This window comes from Meles meles, chromosome 10 (assembly GCF_922984935.1).
Source record: "Meles meles chromosome 10, mMelMel3.1 paternal haplotype, whole genome shotgun sequence".
Taxonomy (NCBI): Eukaryota; Metazoa; Chordata; class Mammalia; order Carnivora; family Mustelidae; genus Meles; species Meles meles.
Genome location: NC_060075.1, coordinates 100,027,770 through 100,051,165, shown reverse-complemented (window position 1 = coordinate 100,051,165; position 23,396 = coordinate 100,027,770). Strand labels below are relative to the sequence as shown.

General features: G+C 41.1%; 1 pseudogene; it reads right to left on the bottom strand.

Moving 5' to 3' along the window:
* Positions 1 to 3,224: 3,224 nt before the first annotated feature.
* On the bottom strand, positions 3,225 to 3,999 carry LOC123951937 (annotated as a pseudogene).
* Positions 4,000 to 23,396: the final 19,397 nt, after the last annotated feature.

Below are 23,396 nucleotides of genomic sequence, written 5' to 3'. Positions count from 1 at the left end.
GAGAAGTATTTTTTTTTCTTTTAGGCTTAAGGCTGTTTGAGATATATCACTACTATACATTTATATAACAGATGATCAATCCTTCCATTTTTATTCTGACACAAATTATCTACTTAATGTTTTAAATTTCATCAGCTAATGAGCAATCATTGTCATTAAACAGCCACATCACAGAAATAACGGAAAGAAAAGTCAAAATCTGTATATTTTCATTTTCATCATAGCTGACTTAGGTACTCTTCTACGGATATCAACTCTGGTATTTTAAGTAACATTTCATGGAGCTGATTCCTCCCTGCTGTCCTGCTCCCCCCAGTTGCTCACATGGCCTCTTCCTTTACTTTCGCCCTCTGGGGCAAAAAAAAGAGGCCAACATGTCTTGACTCTGTTCACCCAGAAAAGGGTAAGACTGCAAAGAGAATGGGATATAATAGACATTCAGCATATGACTCAAGGCACAAGGAGAGAAGATATTTTTGCAGAGTTAGAAGGGGTGGGAAGCCATCGTGCCAGGGAAGGTCAGCAGCATCCTTCGTTATGGCGCCAAATATTGCCTCACTAATTGGATCATTTACCTCCCCGAACTGTGACAAGGGTCACTCATCTGCACTTGTCAGACCTGTAAACGCCTTAGCTGATCAGGTGGCTTAAAACTGAAAGATTCTGTTAATTAGTGCTAATTGATTCCACCTGACATGACTTTATATTTAACCATCCACAGGATGCTCTGCTTCCTGACCGGTGAGGAGTGCTTTGTACATCTGATAGGTAGGAAAAAATGAAAGGTCTGGATTAAATAGGGAGAAAAGCACATAGATTTAGCAGAGAAAACCAGCATCTGTGAATTTATTTGTATGTCCCTCTGACTTCCTAAAGTTCCCAGTCTTTTATTGGGACAGTTTGTTCACATGTGCCTCTGAGAATTGCCAGGTAAAGCCAGGATCTATTCCTAGAAAGGGTGGGAAGCCACAAAGCTTATCAGGAAGCTTTGATTGTTAGACAATACTGTTTCCTGGGAGATCAAGATACCTATGCTATGTATTTCATATATTATTAGGCATTATATATATTTTACTCAGAACACAAGATTTTTAAATTAACAGTTCAAAACATGTTATAAAACTCTTGCTGATCACAATCCTGCCCCCCATATATGATTAAAAACATAAGTACCAAATTCCATTTATCTTGTTCTAATTTTCTTGCTCATTAACAGCAGTTCTGCCCAGCAAGATATTTCAGGTGAGCAGAATACACTTTGTGCATTTGGCAAATATCTTTCTATCATGACTGGAAGTATTTGAGAACTTATAAGTGAATAGCATAAATAACAATTGAATAGACATGAATAGATTTCTAGAGAACATTAGTGTGGAGGCAAGTTCCCATACCTACATTTCTTTTCTTTTTATAATTTTTTATAATGTTATGTTAGTCACCGTACAGTACATCATTAGTTTTTGATGTCATGTTACATGATTCATTGTTTTTTTTTAAAGATTTTTTATTTATTTATTTGACAGAGATCATAAGTAGGCAGAGAGGCAGACAGAGAGTGAGAGGGAAGCAGGCTCCCCGCTGAGCAGAGAGCCCGATGTGGGACTCGATCCCAGAACCCTGAGATCATGACCTGAGCTGAAGGCAGCAGCTTAAACCACTGAGCCACCCAGGCGCCCCACATGATTCATTGTTAATGTATAACACCCAGTGCTCCACGCAACCCATGCCCTCCTTAATACCATCACTGGTCTCACCCAACCCATACCTACATTTCAAGAAGATCAGAGCTCTTTACAGATATAATAACTTGTCCAAAAAAATCCAGCCAGACCTCATTTCTTTCTTGTGTCCTGTTACGCTGCTGGTGGAGTTTCAGACATAGGATATGGTTACACATCTGTGGAGTCTGTGTCTTCACCTTAGTAATTTGGGGTTGTATTGTTTTGTAGAAGCATCTTAAGTAGCTCTGGGAGATTTTTTTTTTTCCTTTTTTTGTAAGGACCAGTTACACAAAGAATTGCAGATTACATTCTCTTGGAAGTATTCTAAGAAGTATAAATGGACATGTCTTCCCAGAAAGCAATTGACAGCAACTATCAAGATTCTATATATATGTAGTCTCTTTGTATGTATCCATATATTTCCTCCAGTGTGCATAGTTACCACTGAAATATATAATATATAACATATATGTTATTATATATAATATTTATATATAATTATCTCATGTTACACATGAAATATTATATGTATATATAATACATACACATACACATATGTGTATGTGGTATATCTTTTGACCTAGTGAAGCCATTCCTAGAAAATTTTCCTATAGTGACAATTGAACAAAGATGCTTAGATAGGTATAGAAAAAAGTATACTGAGACTATGTTGTAATCATGAATAAATGGAACTGCTGCCCATAAATGGAAATAAGTTATGGAAATATATAAATCACAGCATGTCCATCCAGAAAAGAAGTCTTCATTCATCAGTGATAATGCAGACTTATTTATTCATATAAACAGATATCAAAAAGATTTAGCCGACAGAAAAAAGAACATTGTGTGTAATAATACAGTGTTATATATGTTGAGAGAGAAAATAGCTGAAAAGCTGTTTTTATTAAAGTGTCAATCTCCAGGGGCACCTGGGTGGCTCAGTGGGTTAAAGCCTCTGCCTTCAGCTCAGGTCATGATCCCAGGGTCTTGGGATCGAGCCCCACATCGGGCTCTCTGCTCCGCAGGGAGCCTGCTTCCTCCTCTCTGCCTGCCTCTCTGCCTAGTTGTGATTTCTCTCTATCAAATAAAAAAAAAAAGATTAAAAAAAAGTCAATCTCCAATGGAGATTGTTTTAACTTTCTTATAATATTTAATGTTTTTAAGTTGTATTTATAATCATAAGTAAGACAACAAATGTTTTCTTTAAGATTTTACTTATTCATTTATTTATTTATTTATTTATTTGAGAGAGCGAGAGAGCAAGTGGAAGGGCAGAGGGAGAGAGACAAGCAGACTCCCTGTGGAGCCCAGAGCCTGACACAGGACTCGATCTCACCCCCCTGAGATTATGACCTAAGCTGAAATCAAGTGCTAGACATTCAGCCAACTGAGCCACACAGACACCCTAAACTTTTCTTTCCTCCTTCCTTCCTTTCTTTCTCTCTTTCTTTTCTTTCTTTCTGATGTCTGATGTCCGATCTTATTTGTCACTCTTAGAAAATCTCATTTTTGACTGGACTCAGGCTTAGAAGTAGAAGCTCTCAGAGAGGACAGTCTCCATCTCAGTGATCTGCTCTTGGTGTTTTTCTTTTTTTCTTTTTTTTTTCTCAGTGTTTTTCTTTGGCCTCCTTCATTCTCTTAGCCAAAAGTTTAACATATTATGCAGTCTCTTCCTTATTTGTCTTGGTGCACTGTTTATTCATAGCAATACAGTGACATTTGTGTGAGAGGACAGGTGGAGTAACAATACGCTGAACCTTGGACAGTTTGGTTCTAGGTTTCTTGCCTTCTTTGTTTAGGGACCTTCTCACAGCACAATGGTAGATATCATCTTCTTTAGAGAGATAGAAAAGTTTGCAGATTCTTCGAGCTTTTTTGGGTCCCAGGCAACAGGAACAGTCGTATCAGCGAATCCAGAAATATCCTTCTTCCCTTTCTTTACCTGACCAAGTCGATAACACTGAAATTGGCCTCCACAATGGAACCCCAAAGAGATTTGTGCTTTCTCTCTCCAGTCCTTCTTGGTCTAGAGCAGAAATGCCGCTTACTCAGCAGTAGGCAGACACAGCCATGGGTCAAGACATCCTGCCTCCTGGGGAAGCCATGTTTGTCATTGCCACCACTGATCCAGACCATATAGTCCTTCCATTCTTCACCCAGAGCATCAGCAACACTTCCATGGCATAACCTTCTCATAAAAGGTACTAAGTTTGCATTCATCCTCCACTTCAATAAGTTTCTGGCAGCCAGTAGCTGGGAAAGAGACGTTCAGCTTCATCCTAAAGCAGACTGACACCTCCAATGTGCCATAAAAAAAAGAGCACCTATTTTCATTTTACAGAGAAAACCCCACATATAGGACACATTTGAAATAGCAAAATAATGGAAAATAAGGGGGGACCGGAGATTTGAACCGCTACCCACACCCAGACACTACCAGCCTAACAGCCTGCAGCGTACAAAGGTCCTTTCAGGGCCTGAGAGAACAGGAGTTCTCACAGCTTCTTGCTGGATCTTCACTCCCAGAGCTGTTTACTGGGCAATAATTTCTTTTGAGGTTTTCAGCTTAACAACCAGTCTGCTCAGTGATTGTTCCTTTACATTCCCACTGTGTACAGTGACTCCCATTCGAACCCCTGCATAGTGCTCTGCTGTTTCCATGTAGAAAGTTATACCTGCTGAAAGAAATGACGGATTATGATAAAGAACATTCCACGGAGATAGCAGAGTAGGCACCACTGTTTCCACTCTGACAGATAACTGTTGAGATAACGGAGTAATAAACACAGGAAAACCCTCATGGAAGCTGGAAATAGGGAAATGAGACAGGCTCTGCGAGGAAACAAGACATTTCTGCTGCATAAGATGCAAATGGGGAAAAAGCAAAGAAAGGAGAAAACAGCTTCCTGGGAAGGAAACAAAGGAGATGTGGCGGGAGCCAAATTATCCCCCTGTTTAAGAGAGGCCAGAACTAGAATTGGGGGTTCTGGGGGTACATGTGGACTCATGACAACTCAGGGAACTCTCAGCCTGGAGGGCACCATGGGGGCCCACATGTCTTCCTGATGATTCTGTCCCTACCCAACTGGGGAACCGTACCCAGGACACAGAGGAAATTCACAGAAATAAAGATTCTGAGCTGAAATTAAATTTACAGCAAATTTTTACTTTTCCTAATCAAATGATAATCTGGACAGATTCCATCTGAGTCCTTGTCTGAGGTACACAAAGGCTCTTCTCTAGAAATATACATTTAAAAAAGCACCAGCTAAGAAATGAGGGGCAATGGACACAGAGACCCCTGTAGATTTTCTTTGAGAGAAATGAGGAAATGTGACAAACCCTGAATCACATCTCCCACATCATTCAATGGTCTGTGGTATGCATGACACGGTCAAGGACAGTCAGGAAGATGGGACAATCCAAAGTCAACCATCAAGTGGAAACAAAAAGTTATCATTGCTGAATTTAAAATTGCAGCAGGGGCAAGGAATATGTGATGGGATACTCAGAAGCTGAATTAAGAAAACAGAATTCAAGTGTAAGAAATCATCTCAAAATCTAGGAAAAAGTTCCAAAAAACTTAATGTATTAAAGTAAACATATAAACATATAAAATAAACAGAAATAAACAGAGCCAGAAAGCCATCCTCAATAGAGAACCAAAATGCAGAGGAAAAAAAAAATAAGTAAATAAGTAATAATCAGAGAAATAAGAGTGTCACTCCCCTGATCCAAAGCCCTGGCTCAGCCCTCAAGCCACATATTGAGCAGTTCTGTTCCTGTCTGGCTTGTCGCCCTCCCTCACCCACTGGGCCTGGATGTAAGGACCCTCCCATTTCTGGAGTTGGACAAGCACCCTCTCTCCTGGGACTCTGTGCCACGACACTCAGCTGACCCACTGCCTCACCTCTTCCTGGCTCGCTCAGACTCACAGTCCCTGCATGCGCACATCTGCTTGTTTCCCAGGGGCCCTCTATCCCACCTTCTCTGCTTTCCTTTTCTCCACAGCATTGCCTTCAGAGAACACACAATGTACTAATGTATTTTTTTTTATCTTATGCCTCTTCAGTTACCCCACTCGGGCAGGCATATTATCTATTTTACTCCCTAGTGTAGTGGTTCCGAATCAGGAACAACTTTTCCCCCAGAGCAATATTAGGCGATGTGTAGCACCATTTTTTTTCATTTTATTTATTTTTTCAGTGTAACAGTATTCATTCTTTTTGCACAACACCCAGTGCTCCATGCAAAACGTGCCCTCCCCATTACCCACCACCTGTTCCCCCAACCTCCCACCCCTGACCCTTCAAAACCCTCAGGTTGCCCCAGCCTCCCACCCCTGACCCTTCAAAACCCTCAGGTTGTTTTTCAGAGTCCATAGTCTCTTATGGTTCGCCTCCCCTCCCCAATGTCCATAGCCCGCTCCCCCTCTCCCAATCCCACCTCCCCCCAGCAACCCCCAGTTTATTTGTGAGATTAAGAGTCATTTATGGTTTGTCTCCTTCCCAATCCCATCTTGTTTCATTTATTCTTCTCCTATCCCCCTACCCCCCCATGTTGCTTCTCCATGTCCTCATATCAGGGAGATCATATAATAGTTGTCTTTCTCCGATTGACTTATTTCACTAAGCATGATACGCTCTAGTTCCATCGAAGGTTTGGCAGCATTTCCCCACCAAGAAGCACTGGTGGCAACCCCTCTCCTCCCAGTCAACCAAAAATGGTGCTACAGATTTAAAGTGTAGCACCATTTTTGGTTGACTGGGAGGAGAGGGGTTGCCACCAGTGCTTCTTGGTGGGGAAATGCTGCCAAACCTTCTAACAACTCACAGGAGAGCCTCCCCCTTCACAATGAAGAATTATCCAGTCAAAAATGTTCATAATCCTGAGGTTGAGAAATCCTGCACTATGATACCTCCAACACCTAGAATGTAATAAGTACATAGTAATATTATTGGATTAATGGTGGATGGAAGGACAGACGGATGGAGTGATGGACATACAGATGATTGGATGGATGGATGGATGGATGGATGAACTGAAGATAACATTCCTGAGCCGAATGTAACCTATGGAGATTAAAAAAGGTAACAGATTATTAATTTAAAATAATGAGAAAGGGGAACAAATACATTTCTATAGGTATTCTGGCACTTTGAAATTCAATGTTTTTAAATAATTACAGGCACTGAGACAGGGAAAAAGTTACCAGTGGATAGACAGATAGATAGATGGAGAGAGATTGACATATAGAGAATCCTAGTTGCTTCCACACCACAACTGCAAAAGACAACACAGAGGTGGTTGCAGGTTTGGTGGGGAATGATGGGAGCAAGATATTTTAACCTCAGTTAAGTGTTGCAATATGTGGCCCGGTAGGGATATAGTGCTTGAATTTGCCAAGAGTAATTTCTAAAAAAATGTGCTTTAGGTAAATGAGATATAAGTCAAATCAAATAATTCAAGATTGGAAGGCAGCATTGACACAGAAGGTCGTCCCAAAGCAATGCAGAGTCATTTGACTAAGTACTATTAACAAGTACATGAAACTTTATGCAAATGGAAAAAATGAAGCTTGGAGAGGAGACATAGATAAAGTCTAAAATAAAATCTGCATATGAGATTACAGCAAAGAAACTGGGATCAAAATCACTTAAATATAAGCAGCATTAGAAACATCACAAGAAAATATGGTCAACATTTAACAGATCTCAAGTAGGAAAACAGCTTTCCAAACATCAGTACAAACAAAAGAACTAAAAAAGGGAAAATATGACAGACCTCCAAACCCAACTAGACAAAATTTTAAGACCTACATGAGAGTAAAATTTACAAGAACAAAAGGCAAATTGTAAAATCAACGTATGGGTATGGACATGCAGTTGGGAATATATCCCAGTGCTCCTCAAACGTTAGAAACAAAACCTCTTCAAAAGAAAGAAGATAAAGATGAGCCTCTTAAGAAAAACCTGAACAGGAGAAATACATGTGCACATAAATTCTAATGGCCAATAAATACTCTTAAAATGTTCAACATCTACTTGTAATAATTACACTGTTCTCTCATATTATTTTTCCTACATAAGTGGAAATTTTTTTGTAACAATTGAAACAATAATTATGTGGAGTAACAGTATTGTGGAGCACAAGGAAAGGAGTGTACCATGCTCTTTCTGTAAAAGTAGAGAACTTTGGACAAACCTCCTGGAGGCCAGTGAGGAAGCATGAGGATTCAAACTCAAAAAACCACATGCGCTCTAATGAAGGGACTTCATTTCTAGCAATTTGTCCTAAGGAATCAGTCACAGATATTTAAAAAGATGCATGTGCAGTGCTGCTCTTTGCAGCATAATTTATAAGAGTGAAAAATTGGAAACAATCTAAATGGCTGCCAATAAGAAATTGGTTTTTAAAATATGGAACATATAAACGATGATGAAATTCAAGAGAATGATTAGCAGTCATGTGCAAGAATACCGAATAAAATGGAGAATGATCAGCGAGGGAAATGGGCTCAAAATAATCTGTAGTGTGACCTGGGTTTGATTAAAATATGTGCAAATATAATGCTAACTATTTACATGATGAAATATGTGCAAGGGAAAAGGTTGAAATTAAGTATAACAGTATGTTATTGGAGACTCTCTAAGTCAACTTTGAAAAACAAGAGCAGAGTGGAAGAACGTTCCCTGCCAAATCTTCAGACACATTACAAAGTCTTGGCAAAACACACATATTTATTGGGTCTGAAGAACAGTCTGTAGGAGGAAGCTCGCCTCTCCTTGCTAGATGGGATGCTTCCTTATTCACGAATTGTTGAACAAAGCCAACTCAATCCTCATAAAAGAAAAACAAAGAAAAAAAAGAAATGTCTGTAGGACAATGGAATTTGGTGGAGTTGCCAGAGATAGACTGATTTGTATATCCAATAAATAAATAAATAAATAACCTTTGATAAAGATGCCACCAGAATTCAACAGAAAATGTACAGGTGGTTTATTATAATGATAAGAAAATCGGTTCATTGAATGAAGAATAATAAAAATTGTTTCTACCTAATATCATGTATAAAAGTGGAGTCTGGCTTTAGTATCAACTTAAACGTAAAAGTAGATTTTTTTTAAGTTAGTAGGGAACATTGTAAGAGAACATTTTTTCTGGCAGAGAGAAGATTTATGAAGGCAAACTTCAGAATTATACACCCTATCAAAGAAAACAGTGAATTTAACAATAAAATTTAATGAGCTCTCTTCACTTTTAATAGCTTTCCTTGAGGTATAATTGATAGAAAGAACCACACGTATTTATGTGCATGGTTGGTAAGCTTGGACACCCGCAAACACCTTACACGGTCATCTCATTGCCACCATCATAGTTTCCTATGGTCCCTTTGGTTTTGTTTTTCTTTTGTGGGAAGAACCCTTCACAGGAGATCTACTTTCTTAGGGAATTCTGAAGTGCCCAGTACCATATTGTACAGACCCTCAGCTGTACAACAAATTTCCAACCCTTACTCATCTAGCACAATTAAAACTCCATTGCCGCTCAATAAATTTTATGAAACAATGCCAAAGTGGGAGGAGCTATTGGTCATGCCCAAAGGAAAGGGATCCATCTCTACAATAGCCAATAAGATCTTGCAAATAATGAAAACAATTACTTTAATTTTAAGAAGGGTAAATGTTAAAAAAAAGGGTAAATGTTATAAAGATAACTCACAGACAAATGAACCTAAAAATCTATAAAAATATGAAAAGATGCTCAAATCAAACAGTAGTCAGAGAAATACAAGTTAGAGCAGAAATAACACATCACTGTATACAAATGAGACCTGGAAAACTTAGGAAGCTGGAAAATGCTGGAATGGGTGTGTAGAGAAGAGAACAGCGTACCCTACCAGGAGAATGTAGAATGGGAAGACATTTCAGAAACCAGTCTGGTTGGCAGCAATGAGTCAAATATTTTTATATTTGTAACATAAGTTGCATTGTGACTGCTGTGTATGGTACCTAAAGATATTCTCATGCAAATGGATTAGAGTTTATGCAACAAGCTAGGGAGGGATTTTACCAAGTTGCGAAGTGGAGTCATACAAAATGTTTTAAGGTAAAATTAAGGAGAAATATTCAGGCAAAGACCTTTGAGAAGAGTGCTACCAAAGCAATATGCATAACAAAAAAGAGAATTGAAGGCAAATGCATTTCTAGATATAAAGTATCAATGCATAATGATAAAAGTTCACATAATGGCTAGATAAGCCATTGCAAACACTGTGCATCAAATATACAAAAAAAAATAAAAATAAATTTAAAAAAACCTTACAGAACTACAAGGCGAATTAACAAATTAATACATCTCCTTTAGTACTTTATATGTCAGGGAGTCATACAAACAAATAAAGAAGGAAGGCTTTATTTTGATCTGGTGGACACATTTAAAACACTTGGGTGTTATACATAAACAACAAATCTTGGAACACTACATCAAAAATGAATGATGTACTGTATGGTGACTAATGCAACATAATAAAAATAATAATAATTTTAAAATTTTTGTAAAAATAAAACACTGTACCCAGCAGCTAAAGAATAGGCATTACCTTCAGGTACACCTGCAATATTTACCAAAAGTGTGACCAACCATCAGGATACAAACCAGGCCTTGACAAAATAAGTCTAAGGGTAAAAGAAGGAGAAATGATGAAAATGAGAGGCAAAATGAATAATACAGAATAGATTTCATTCAACAAACTACATGGTACATTTAATACAGAACATATACAGAATATAATATATAATAGTATCAAATATACAGGTATATATTATATATTACAAAATGTAGGTTTCATAGTATGTTTTATACAATGTTATAGAACATCTAATATTACAGCATATATTTGAGATGAGTATAAAGTACTAGCAGGAATGATTAAGCAGAAGACTTCAACACAAGGTTAGAAAAAAATTATAAATGCTGTGGTGACAAGGATAAGACGGTATTGTTGTGAAGAAAGAGAGAACACAGCAGATCTGATTTTCTCAATTCTTGCTTCTCTCTGAGGACACCTGGAGCCCTGGCACTGTCCCAGAGTCAAATGCTGAGGGCTTAATCCCTGGAATATTTGGGCAGTCTGTGATTAGGGTGCTGTTCTCTGTGCTGTTCTCTGTTCTCCGAGGCAGTGGATCAGGAAGACTCAGGCTGGCCGCCTCATTTAAAGTGATCATGAAAAATCACCGAGGACACCTGGTTTGGGATCAGCACCATGGTGGCTGTAGAGTGACTTTAAGACTTTATAAGAACTCAGGGGCGCCTGGGTGGCTCAGTGGATTAAGCCTCTGCCTTCAGCTCAGGTCATGATCTCGGGATCCTGGGATCGAGCCCCGCATCGGGCTCTCTGCTCCGCAGGGAGCCTGCTTCCTCCTCTCTCTCTGCCTGCCTCTCTGCTTACTTGTGATCTTCTCTCTGTCAAATAAATAAAAAAAAAAAAATGTTTAAAGACTTTATAAGAACTCAAGACGCCAACACCCAAGTGGGCTTCCCTGGGTGACAACACATCTCACATCTGTCTCTGTGGCTTGCAGCTAGAAAGGAAAGCATACCCATGCAACCCCCATGGGGAGGGACTGCTTAGATCCTGTGCCTGACTTTCCAGTCTTCGCTTTGCAAGTATGTTCTTTCTGCTGTACTATATCCCGTGCTGCAATAAATCCTATTTGGGAAGAAAACTTTATGTGGAGGACTGTAATTCCTTCTAGTGAATCACTGAAAGAGTGAATGGTCTAGGGCCCCCAAAATAAGTTTAAACAGCTTTATAACCATAAATATGAAAACCTGGAAGAAATAGCCTCTTAGACAATATAGCTTAGAAAAACTGACTCGAAAAGAAATAGAAAACCTGAAGTCCTGTAACAATTACAGTATTTGAATCTGTAACTATTCCAAAAAATAAAGCACTAATCCAGATGATTTTATAAGTGATTTTATCAAAGCTTCAGAGAAAAGATAAGTTCATAGAAAAGTGGTAACATCCCAAATTATTTTATTAATTGTACAAAACAAAGCAAATGGTTATGGAGCCAGATAGACATAGGTTTAACTCCCCAGTCTACCAGGTGATAGGTGTGTAACTCTGGAATAATCTAACCTAAGCTGTAATAGTTTTCTCATCATCCACCCAACAATTATGTATTTGGCACCTACTATGAGCCAAGAACATGTGTGCATAGTGGGGATACATGAGGGAGTAAAAGAGGAAAAGCTCCTTTGTTCTTGGAGCCAGAGAAAAAACATACTGACAGGTAGGGAGTAAGCATTTAGACGAGGGCAACGTGCACACAAGGCCAGGGAGGGAAGCAGGGCAGAGATAGCCATGGCCCCGGAAAGGAGAGACCAGAGACTTAGAAGGTATGGTTGGGCAGGCTACCGGGGCCTAGGCTGCATTTGACCTTGTTTGGCAGGAGTGACAAAAATGAGACAATGACTCCAAGGTTCTTAACATGAATAAATGTAGTTGTTTTTAGATGATGGGGAGCAGTTTAGGAAAGAGTGCTTCTTTTCTTTCTATGTAATTTAGGAATGGAGACTGAAGTAATAACAAGTAGGGAAACCACAATAAAAGTAACTTCAAGAAGACCAGCCTTTGATAGTTTAAATAAAGGAAATTCAAAGATTGTCTTCAAGTTGGTACAGAAGACCATCAGTCAATCATGGTAAATAACATTTGGGCATAGGTAGAAAGGCATTTTAATATTTTTCTAATCAAACCTCTGTATCTTGTAAGAGTCAGTGGGAGAAAAATTATTCTGGGTAATTAGGAATCTTGGGAAGGACATCAGGTGGCAACAAGATCAAAAGGAAGGATGGAAAATCAGGATCACAAAAGGACTGACATCAAGGTAGCCTCAGGAGTCTTGAAGGTAGAAACGTAATAATAATGTTGATCACAGTGTTGGCAGCAATAACAATAGTAACCTAGCTTCTTCTGTTGAGAAGATGCCATATCCAGGTATCATGCCTGACAAAGTCATTAATTCTCAGGACAAATAACTATGAGATACTTGTTAATATCCCATTTGGAGATGGCAAAACTGTGACATGAGACATCCCTTGCCAAAACTTTCTGAGCTTGTACATGGCAGGAAGCCTCACTTGAAACCCAGTATTACCCACAGTGACTCAGTTTCTTTCAAGGGCACCAGCCAAAGGACTGATTGGCTCTAACCAGTTTCTTTGTTACACCAGTGCCTTCAAGGCTCACAGTACTAGGGGGATCCCAGAACCTGGGGTTGTGGAAGCAGATCCCCTACCCAGGTCCTAGAAGTCTACCCAACTTTCACGCCTACCTCATGAGGGTACACCAAACCTCACAATTATACGATCATTTGGCCCACTTAACTCCCTTGTGTCAAATAACTTATGAATAAGTTCAAGGTAACAACAGTTTCCTTTTTCACTGAAGAAGTTTGACTTCACACACACATACACACACACACACAGCACAGCTATCCCTAACCCCATCTGGCCATGCCTAGAATTTACCGGTGACAGATAAAACAAAGAATTAAGGAAGAACAACCAGGATTCTCCAGGAGTCTTGTCCACCAAGGACTGGGCATTGTATTTCATGAAGACATCTTCATCCCATCCTCAAAAACACCCGGGAGTGGAGGTCAGATTAGCTCCATTTCACAGCTCTGGACATCCTGTTTAGCAAGGCTAGGAAGCTGCCCCCTGGACAGCCAGTCGGTGGTCCCAGTGTGATTCCCATCTGGTGCTCTCCGCTTCCAGAGCTCAGGCTCCTGTTGCCCAGGTATGGTGGTGTGCACATCTGCCAACAGTCATAAAAAAATTAATGCCACTTGCCATTGGTGGGACAGCTGGGTCATCTTCTGCAAAAAGGCTGAAGCTCATATCCTAATTTACCACTTTAATTTCTTCTACGTGGAGAGAAGCCGGGAAGTCATTGTAGTGCCACGGTGCTCAACGCAGATGGTCCCAGAAAAAGTCAGCAGAAGTGCAAAGAGCCAGCAAATTCGAGGCAGCTAGTTTTACTACACAAATACAGTTTAATTCTCCTGGAAATAACCAGTGTAACTCCATTCCTGCAACTTCTTGGGTTTTTTGTTTTTTTTTTTGGTTTGGGTTTTTTTTGTTGTTGTTGTTTTTTTTTGTTTGTTTGTTTGTTTTTTACTGCGTGGTGCCCAACACTTCCTCCATTGCTTCAAACTTCGATTATTTCTGAGACGTCTCAGCTGTATTTTATCTCTCGTTTCTATTTCTGGCCCTGCTTTTAGATTACAGGGTGTTGACACAGACACAAGCTTCTAACCAAAATTCAAACAAACAAAAAAAAAAAAATCGCATACGTAATGGTTTCCTCATCAATGATCCCACAGAGGTGAAGAGGAGTCGCAATCAAGGGCCGAATTCCCAGGGTAAGTCCAGCTGAGAGCCATGAAGAGGGTGGGACAGTGAAGGTGACAGAGGAAGCCTCTGAGCGGATTCCACATGGCCAGCAATCCAAGCAAAATAAGCCAACGTCGGCCATCTGCACTTGAGAGAATCATACTGACTTCAAGCCGTAAGAGGGGAAAAAATGGCAATAAAATGTTGAAAACTCTAGAAGTAAACATTCCTATTGAGCCTAAAAACCAAACTGCATTAGGTCTAAAGTCCATCTTTTTCTCTCTTCTCAATTTCACTCCCCCTCTGGCCTTCCAGTTGGGCTTTTAAAATTTAACTGTAATTAGATATTTTCACGACATTTTTTTCTGTAATCTAATTTTTGCACAGTTCTTTAGAGCTCCTAAAATAACGTTTTAGTGTGCAGTCTAAAGAGAAAACTAGGACCAGCTTCCCCCCTACAAGCCTATAAATGTTCTACAGGGCAGTATACAGTGTTTGGCTAAGACCCCAGGGGGTGGTCCTGGGGAACAAGGACCCTCTGTGTGAGCACGGTGCAGGAGCCCCAGAGTGTGGAGCCCCAGGGACCGTCCGTGGGAGGGACACTGGACCATGGATTGCCTCCACCTGCTCTGCACCTCTTCCGTGTGTCTTACCTACTGCTAACTTGCCTACTGTTGGAAGATCAGCCAATTCAGGACTCTCCAAAAACACACTTCGATCCCTCAATGATACAAATACACTAACTCACTCCAATTCCGTGAGAGAGAAGAAGAAACTGCTTCCCCCAAATGCAGGGCTGTGCCTTCCCCCTCAGCTGAAGTCAATGAAATTATTTGTTCTCATTTTCCAATCATTGCTTCACTCCCGCCACCTCTCCTCTGTCCCCTCTTCCTACAATCCCCTTGATACATCTGGTTCCTCCAGAACATTCTCCCAACTTAGTACCCCATTCCTTGGGAGTTCTGATCACTGTTCCATCCTAAAGGTACCTAGGACATCAGCCCCCTTCAAAAAAGGAGAATATCTAGAATATCTACATAATAAGCATAAATGACAGGGCATATACAATTTTTAATTTTCTAATAGACACATTTAATAAAATAAAAGGAATAAGGAGAAATTCCTTTGACTAATAGATTTAATGGAATCCAATATATTCAAACATCATCATGTCCATGTGTGATGGAAATGTCCACACTTTAAGTGACTGAAAGCAACACGTGGCCAGTGGCTGCTGGTGGAGAGGAGACCTACCCCCTGCTGAGCTCTTGCTGTGCAGAAGGACTTCACGTATATTTTCACAATGGGGTGATGATCTCCACTACACAGTGAGGAAGCCGGAAGTCAGAGAAATCATGCGTCCTGCCTAATGTCACATGGCTTGTAAACTGAAGAGCTGGAATTTGAATTCAGTTCTCTCTGATTGCCCAGAGCAGGCTCTTCCACATCCTCATGAGTCTGTTTGATTCCAAAACAGGCAGACTCAACGACTTAGTCCTGCAGCCAGCTATGCTGAATATGCAAAAATCCTTGAGAACTTCTTCTCTCCAGGCTAATTATGCCTCAGTCACCTCCTCCAAACTCTGTGGTCTTGATACAGAGAGAAGAGAGGGAGGGAGAGAAAGAGGCAGAGAGAGATTAATGTCTATAAACTTATACTACCCAAAAGCACAAGGAAGCGTTCTCTGAGCACCTTGACAGGTTTGCTGCTTCCTGTTGACACCCCCATGTGGCCTGAAGTTTCTTAGTATCTTTAATTTCTGTGTCACATGACTTCCTTTTCTACCACTCTATTGGAATGCTTTTGGAGGTCTTGGGTCGTCTTTCTATACCACGTCAATGGTCATCTTTTTTTTTTTTTCACTTCCACAACAAGAAGCCAGTGCCTTGCAAATAAATTATGCTCTGTAAACATTTTTCATGAATTATTATTCACACGAAGTTCTTAGTATTTCTCTGAAAGATACTTATTATGCTTCCATCTCAATCTGCTTTAGCTGAAACTAGACCAATTATAGATCCATCAGAAGAGGATTTCTGTTTTTTATTTTTTAAATATATTCCTACATTCCCCTACATTTTAGTGGGGGAATATTCATTAACCTGCTTTGGTCTCTAAATAAATTCTTTTAGAGACCTCACTGAGGGTTTGTGTAAATCAACTGCATAATCAATTCTCATTTTAAATATGGGTATTTCAACTATGGTTATAAGACATACTAAACGGTTGTTAAGGGAAAAAAGGAAAACACAACTATTAAGTTCCTAGAACTCAATATTTTTTCTTAAAATAATTTCACATATATTGATACTTTGAATCAAACCAAAGGCCAGCACTGCCTCAAACACTGGCTTTCACATGACCCATCATTTTGCCCCATCTGTTTCTCTATCTTTCTCTCACAACTACCTACATCCTCCTCCTATGACTTGGTCATTTCTTCCCTTCCCAGAGACTTTCTGATATGCATGGTTTCCTGGAGGGACCCTAAGGGCTGCAGACTTCCTCTCAGTCTTGATGTGCTTTCCCTTTACTGACCGCGTGTGTTCCCATCTGTTCCCAGTGCCTCACCAAGTGCCTGGCATGTAGTCAGTGTTCAGTAAACAGCTCTGGAATGAATCAACAAATAAATGGATAATGATGGACCAACTGAGTGGACACTAGTCTTAGGAGATACTGCAGCCAGTAAGCTGTCGGAACCAAGGCATACGGGATGCTGCAGTGTCTCGAACACAGTTGGGGTGAACCAGGGGACATTGGGGATGTACATTCATAGGGACTCCAAGCCACCCTCCACACTGCTGTTAAACACAGAGCTAAATCATGGCTTTTCCCACCTCAAAAATCATCCTGGTCTCCCTAGGGACTGTAGGAGAAGCTTCAAGCCTCTGTTACCTAATACGGCTCACGTGGTGAGGCAGGACCCATAGAAGACCTGCTGTGCTAAACACTCAAGCTCCAAGGTTCCCAGATTTGCCTTCAGGTTCCACAGCTAACTCAGGGACCTGAGGCCAAGACAGAGGGTAAGGTATGTTCATCCCTGGAAAGACTGGGGAGAAAGGAATTCATTTTTTCATTCATCGAGACAAGCAGTATATAAACATAGTACATATAACAAATAATACATTATATTATAAATGGTATATATGTATACATATACATGCACATTATATATGGTACATGTGTATTCATGTGTATGGTACATATTTTTATTTTTAAAGATTTTATTTATTGAGAGAGGAGAGCCAAAGAGAGAGAGAGAGCACAAGTGGGGTGAAGGGCAGAGGGAGAAGCAGACTCCCTGCTGAGCAGCGAGCCCAAGGCGGGACTTGATCATGGGACTCCAGGATCATGACTCAAGCCCAAGGCAGACGCTTAACTGACTGAGCCATCCAGGTGCCCTTATAGTACATATGTTTAAAAAACAGGATCCCCAATTAACATTCTTATAATTCCATGATGATTTCCGTTTCCAAGATTATCTGATAGTTTCAGCATTAGCAGGGGTTCTAATAAACACTATTTTATGTAAATTTATTCTTTTGAAGATTTTATTTATTTTATTAGACAGAGAGAGCGATCACAAGTAGGCAGAGAGGCAGGCAGAGAGAGAGGAGGAAGCAGGCTCCCTGCTGAGCAGACAGCCTGATGGACTGTCCAGGACATCATCCCAGGACCCTGAGATCATGACCTGAGCTGACGGCAGAGGCTTAACCCACTGAGCCACCCAGGTGCCCTGTAAATTTATTTTTGAGTGAGAGAGAACACCAGCAGGGGGAGGAGCAGAAGAAGGACAAGCAGACTCCACGCTGAGCACAGAGCCTGAGGAGGGCCTTGATCTAACGACCCTGAGACCATGACCTCAGCCAAAACCAAGAGCTGACCACTTTAACTGATGGAGCCCCCAGGGACCCCACAATCAATGCTATTTTAAAACAAGGTGAAAACAGGACAATCCGATTTTACTAAAATAGGACAATCCGATTTTACCAAACTATGATGTAGTTAGTTCACAGACGGTGGTTCTGTTGATTTCAGCACATGCTGACCTGAGCAATTCTAACACTGGTTCATGGGGAAGGCACTGAAGGGATCCACTGCAGGAGGGCCGGAAGTTTGGTCAACTTCACGCAGACACCGAAGCAAGATGAGAAAACTAGAGTAAAACCAGATGGCACATAAGTTCCTTTTTCTCTCAGAGATAAGCCAGGCAAGAAGGGTCCTTTTTTTCTTTTTTTTTTTTTAAGAATTCAATTTATAAATCAAAATGTAAATATTTTTCTTGTTCTCTGCTGTAATTTCTGATTAGGACCAAAGCATCAACAGCTCCTCTATGTGGAGGTAAGGAATGAGACGGAAAAGGGAGATAGTCTGGAGGGGGGGGGGGGGGGGAACAACAACAACATAGCAAAGTGCAGAGAGATGGAGGGGAAGGAGAGGGAGAGAGAACAGCTTTGAGCAAGAAGCTGCATTTTTTTTTTTTCAGTCTCTGAATACTAGACAGTGACTCCCAGGAAAATGGAATATGGTGATATGTTAAGACGATTTAAAACAGCTTTGTGGTCGGACGCAGCTCTCAGTTGAAAAGAAAATAAGACAGAAAGTAAATTTATTTTTATTCTTATGATGTACCTTAATTCTTTCAATTAATTGATCTGAATTACAGTTGTGGATAATTAATGAGTTACAGATGTCCAACTCCAAAATTTCAAGCAAGAAAAACACGGCTTATCAGTTCTTTTCAAGAAAAGATAGGGATTTATCGCACCTTCTTTTCCATGAACTCTGCCGTCTTTGTGAAATCTCTCTGGCTCCATCTTCAGAGAAGTCATGTGTGTGCAACTTGGAAAGCCTAGTTTTCTGTGAAAGCCTAGGCTAGTTTATCAGAGCAATTCTGCATGCCGCCTTCCTTCGCGACGCAGACCGATTTCCGGGCTGCAAAGACATCAAGAGACAGACTTACTGCCTGACGGTGATTTTCTATGCTGAATTTTTTCTTGCAAGTTGATTATTTATTTCCAAGATACATGCACAAGTTCTTCGGAAAAGGAGTCCTATTGCGAGGGACGCTGTGGACGATGGGCATGTCTTCAGAGCTGACCTGAGTGTTTCAGGGGGAAAATCAGAGCAAGAGAGGTCTAGCAGGTGGACGGGCATCCCAGTGCTAAAATGACTTTGGATGGTTATGCATCAACTTTGAATACCAGAGGTGGAGGAGTCAGAAGCCCACTCAGATTCAGAATGAGAAAGCTTAATTCTAACCTCCTAACCACACATGAGGTTCAGAGACTGTACCTGTGACCAGTCAAAGGACCCATTGGGACACAGCAGCGGTGGGAGTGGAGAATGTCCCTCACAGGAGACATCTGGCTGACACCCTGACAGCTGCTGCGTCCAGCGGTCCTGCAGCATTCCAATGGGAACCCCCAGGAATCAGGAATGTTGAACAAGGGGTACGGTGGTGTGCAAGGTCAGAGAATAAAAGCAAATAGAAATCTAGATTTTTCTCTTTTCCTCCTGAGGCCCACATCCAAACAGATTAAACCTGTTAAGCTCACAATTACAAGGACAGTGTGGCTTTTACTGGGGCCTCGTATAACAGATCAGGGAACTTTTACAGGATATCTTTAAAAAGCCATCCTGCCGTGATTCACCAGACACTCAGGCGGTAATGAAAATGCCTTGATGCCTTAGTATTTCCAATAACTGAAATTTAAATCCAAGAGAGTCAATACTTACATTATTTATGCTTTTCAATAAAAACTAATTAAAGCTACTTAAGTTTTTAGCGATGGGCCTGGGAATGTAATTGACCAAGCTCAAATTTAGCAGGCCATTAAGCGAGTTCTCGATAAGGACCTGAATGGAGAATGAATCAGTGGTTTGTGGATGTGAGTGCATTCGGCCCCGGCAGTCTACCAGCAGGCAGGGAGGGAAGCCTCGGAGTCTGTCTTTTTCTCTTGGACCCTGGAGGGACAGAAACCAAGATTATTTTAAAGGCATTGTCAGGAGTTCTCAGAGACAGAGTCTACATGAGGTTTGTTTTTAATTTTTCAGCTGGGTCATTATTTCTTGAGTCTGTAAATGGAGGCAAATGCCAATCACGGAACAGGAAAAGAAGGAATAATTAGTCACAAGATGTTCAGGTCCCTTTTAGCTACGACTTTTGTCTCGGACGCTGCCTAGAAAACACTCCAGTTCTATTTTAAAGACATCTTTGCATTCACAAAAGGCTACAGCACATGCTCGCTGCTGGCTGCTGTGAAGGGAAATTCAAATTCGAGCAAACTGCTGCTTTCATCTGGTCCTTGAACAAAGAAGCTATTTTGAAATTCTGATTGCATCTTGGGGAAAATAAGACATACCCCAAAATTTAGAAAATAAATTTAGCACATTCTGCGTGGAACCATTAACATCCCCAGGGAAAAGGTAGAGTCCTTGCACCAACACAACGTTCTAGAATTAGGATGATTTCCAGATCAAAGGCAGCGTCTCCCCACTGGAGCTGCCTGCACGGATCCAGGAAACTACGGGGTCCAGCACTGGCCAGTGGGCAGCAGCAGTACCTAACCTAATTTAGAGCAATGCCCAGGGGTCCAGGCACAAGCTGAATTTTGTAGTTAACACCCTTCAGCTTTACTTTTCAGAATTTTCCCTCCAAATAACCCAGGCTCTCCTGTAAGAAATACACAGATTCAGATATGTGTGATCATTCATCCCTCACGACCCAGTTTTACTCCCTTTCCACAAACAAGTGCTACTGAGGATGTATTTTTCCTGAATGACACCTTGTCTTCTGCTCATCTCAACTCACCAGACTCTCTAAGCTTCTCACTTGGAAGAACCACAGCATGAGGTGCGTTGCTCCTCTCACACTGTCCAACAATCAGCAACAAACAATGCCAGTGCATCTCCACCCAAACGCTGCATTGCCTGTTCAACATCTGTCTCGCCACTGGATGGAAACATGGTAGGAAAGGGACATTGAACATCCAGTTTGGTCTGTTCTCCCCTGGGCCTAGCACGTTATAGGAAAGCAAAGTGAATGATGGTTGTGCTTATAAAAGAATTAACCATGGAGCTGATTTTCCCCATGATCATATCATAATATGATCATGCGATTACAACTATATGTAATAACTCACAAAATTTTGTTTCATTTTTCCAAATCAGCACAGTGTTTTATAATACTGTATGCCCAGAAAGAGGTTTTTGATTGGCTATTTAATTGAAAATATTTCTCCCTTAAGATTCTGTGATTTTTTTTTCTAAAATAGTTGTTCCAATACAGTGTTTTCTGGTGTTATAAACTCCTTGTATAGGGAAATAACCCTAATCATCCATGGTATTTGCAGTAAGAAATGTTGTGAAGGCACAAATTTGACTTCGGTGTCTGGGAAACATTCAGCAAACCTAGTCAACAGCGTATCTCAGCCTGTTTTTTTTTTTTTATTTGATATAGGTCCTCATCTAATCATCACATCAAACACAGAGAATACTAACTAAGTGCTATTTGCAAGTTTGTTCTCGAAGGTCTAAAAATGTCAAGGTTCTTCTTCAGTTTGCCTCAAACACAGCTAGATGCAAAAAAAAAAAAAAACCCTACATTTTAAGACATAACACTTTGCACCTGCTTTCTGTGTAAGACAGAAGTGCGTTTTCGTGATTATGCTCACGAAATGAAGGCATTTCGTGCCTTTTGAAGGGCATTACGTGCGTGCGTTATGTACATGCACACAGTCGTCATGCCGTACGTGGCTCAAGCTGAGACAGAGTGAAGCTTAATAGGGTTGGACAGATTCACATACAGAAGGCCCAGCAGAGGAGAAGTCCCTTAATTAATGGCCCATTAATGCATATCCTACTCATCGAAGGTGATTCATGCAATTCTGATTGTATCTTGATGACTTCCTCTCATGCAGACTTTCTCAACCTTTGACATGTAAGGTCCAAAAATTCACATTCATTGTGGGATAGTTAGCAGCATCTCTAGCCAGTACCATGGGCTGCCAAGAGCACCATCCCTAACATGATACCCGAAAAGGCCTCCAGGCATTGGTAATGGTCTCCTGGTGGGAAGGGGATAAAATCACCCTACTTGAGAACCACTGCTTTTTGTAGAAATAATGCTAAACAGTGGTCCTCAGCATCCCTACCACATCCCTACCATGAATGCCCCTTGTTCCTACTACTCATCAGAGAGAATGTAAGCACTGCTCCACGGCAGACCTCTATCAGAAGAGCAAATGCACCCAAAAGAAAAAAAAATGACATATTTAATGGCTCCCAATTGAGACGTTACAAAGCTGTGCTGAATGCCCGGTGGTCATCACGCAGGACTGCGTACAATGCACACTTTGTGCACTTAAATCGTTTCATTCAATCTTCTGCAAAACCTCACAAAGAAAAGAATGTCAGTTCCTTTTTATAAATGGAAAACAGGCTTGGAGACCTTAGGGATTTGTTCTACGTCGCACAACTAGGGAGGGACAAGAGTGGCTTTGGGTTCTGCACTACCTGGTTTCAAGTCTTCTGTTCTCACGTTGGCATTATGGGATCTCTCCTAATCTGCAGTTTCCGAAAGTGGGATTCGATTCATTGACACGAGCCTTGAAATGGAGTCAAGAGGATGGTGGTGAAAGACGAGGTCTGTGGCAGGCCTAGGGCAGTGACATCATCCCCTAAAGTAGCTTGCTTCTGCCTCGAGCTCTACTCACCCCTGGTGGCCCAGATGTAGGGACCTTCCACAGCACCCACCACCTGCCCAGAGCCTGTGCCATCTGTCCTCCCTCCAAGTGTTATCTCCCCAGAAACCACCCTATGAGGTGGAAAAGCTAACCCGACTGTCCCAGGGGAAGGCGAGGAGACCTGCAGGACTTATCTGGCCTCTTCTGCTCTAGGGCTGATGATGCTTCTCTCCTATAGGACAGGAAGACAATTTTGGGCCCAGAGAAGCCCAGCCAGGTCCAATACCTGGTGGAGGAAAGGAGTTCCTCAATCCTTCACCCCCAGTGGTTCACTGTTCCTGGTGTCTGGTTTCCCACCCAACCTTCTATAACTTGATTTTAATATGGTATCCTATTTCCCGTGGTCTCGTGCTTTTCCATAGGGAAGTGTAGGTACCATGGACAGGAGAAATGGAGGTGGGGGACTCCTAAGAAGCCCCTTTCCAACTCCACCAATCTCTCCATCTGCTCAGCCCTGCTCACCTCTTCTGAACTCTCCCTTTATTGGCATTTTGTCCTCCTTTTCCTGCAACTTGGATC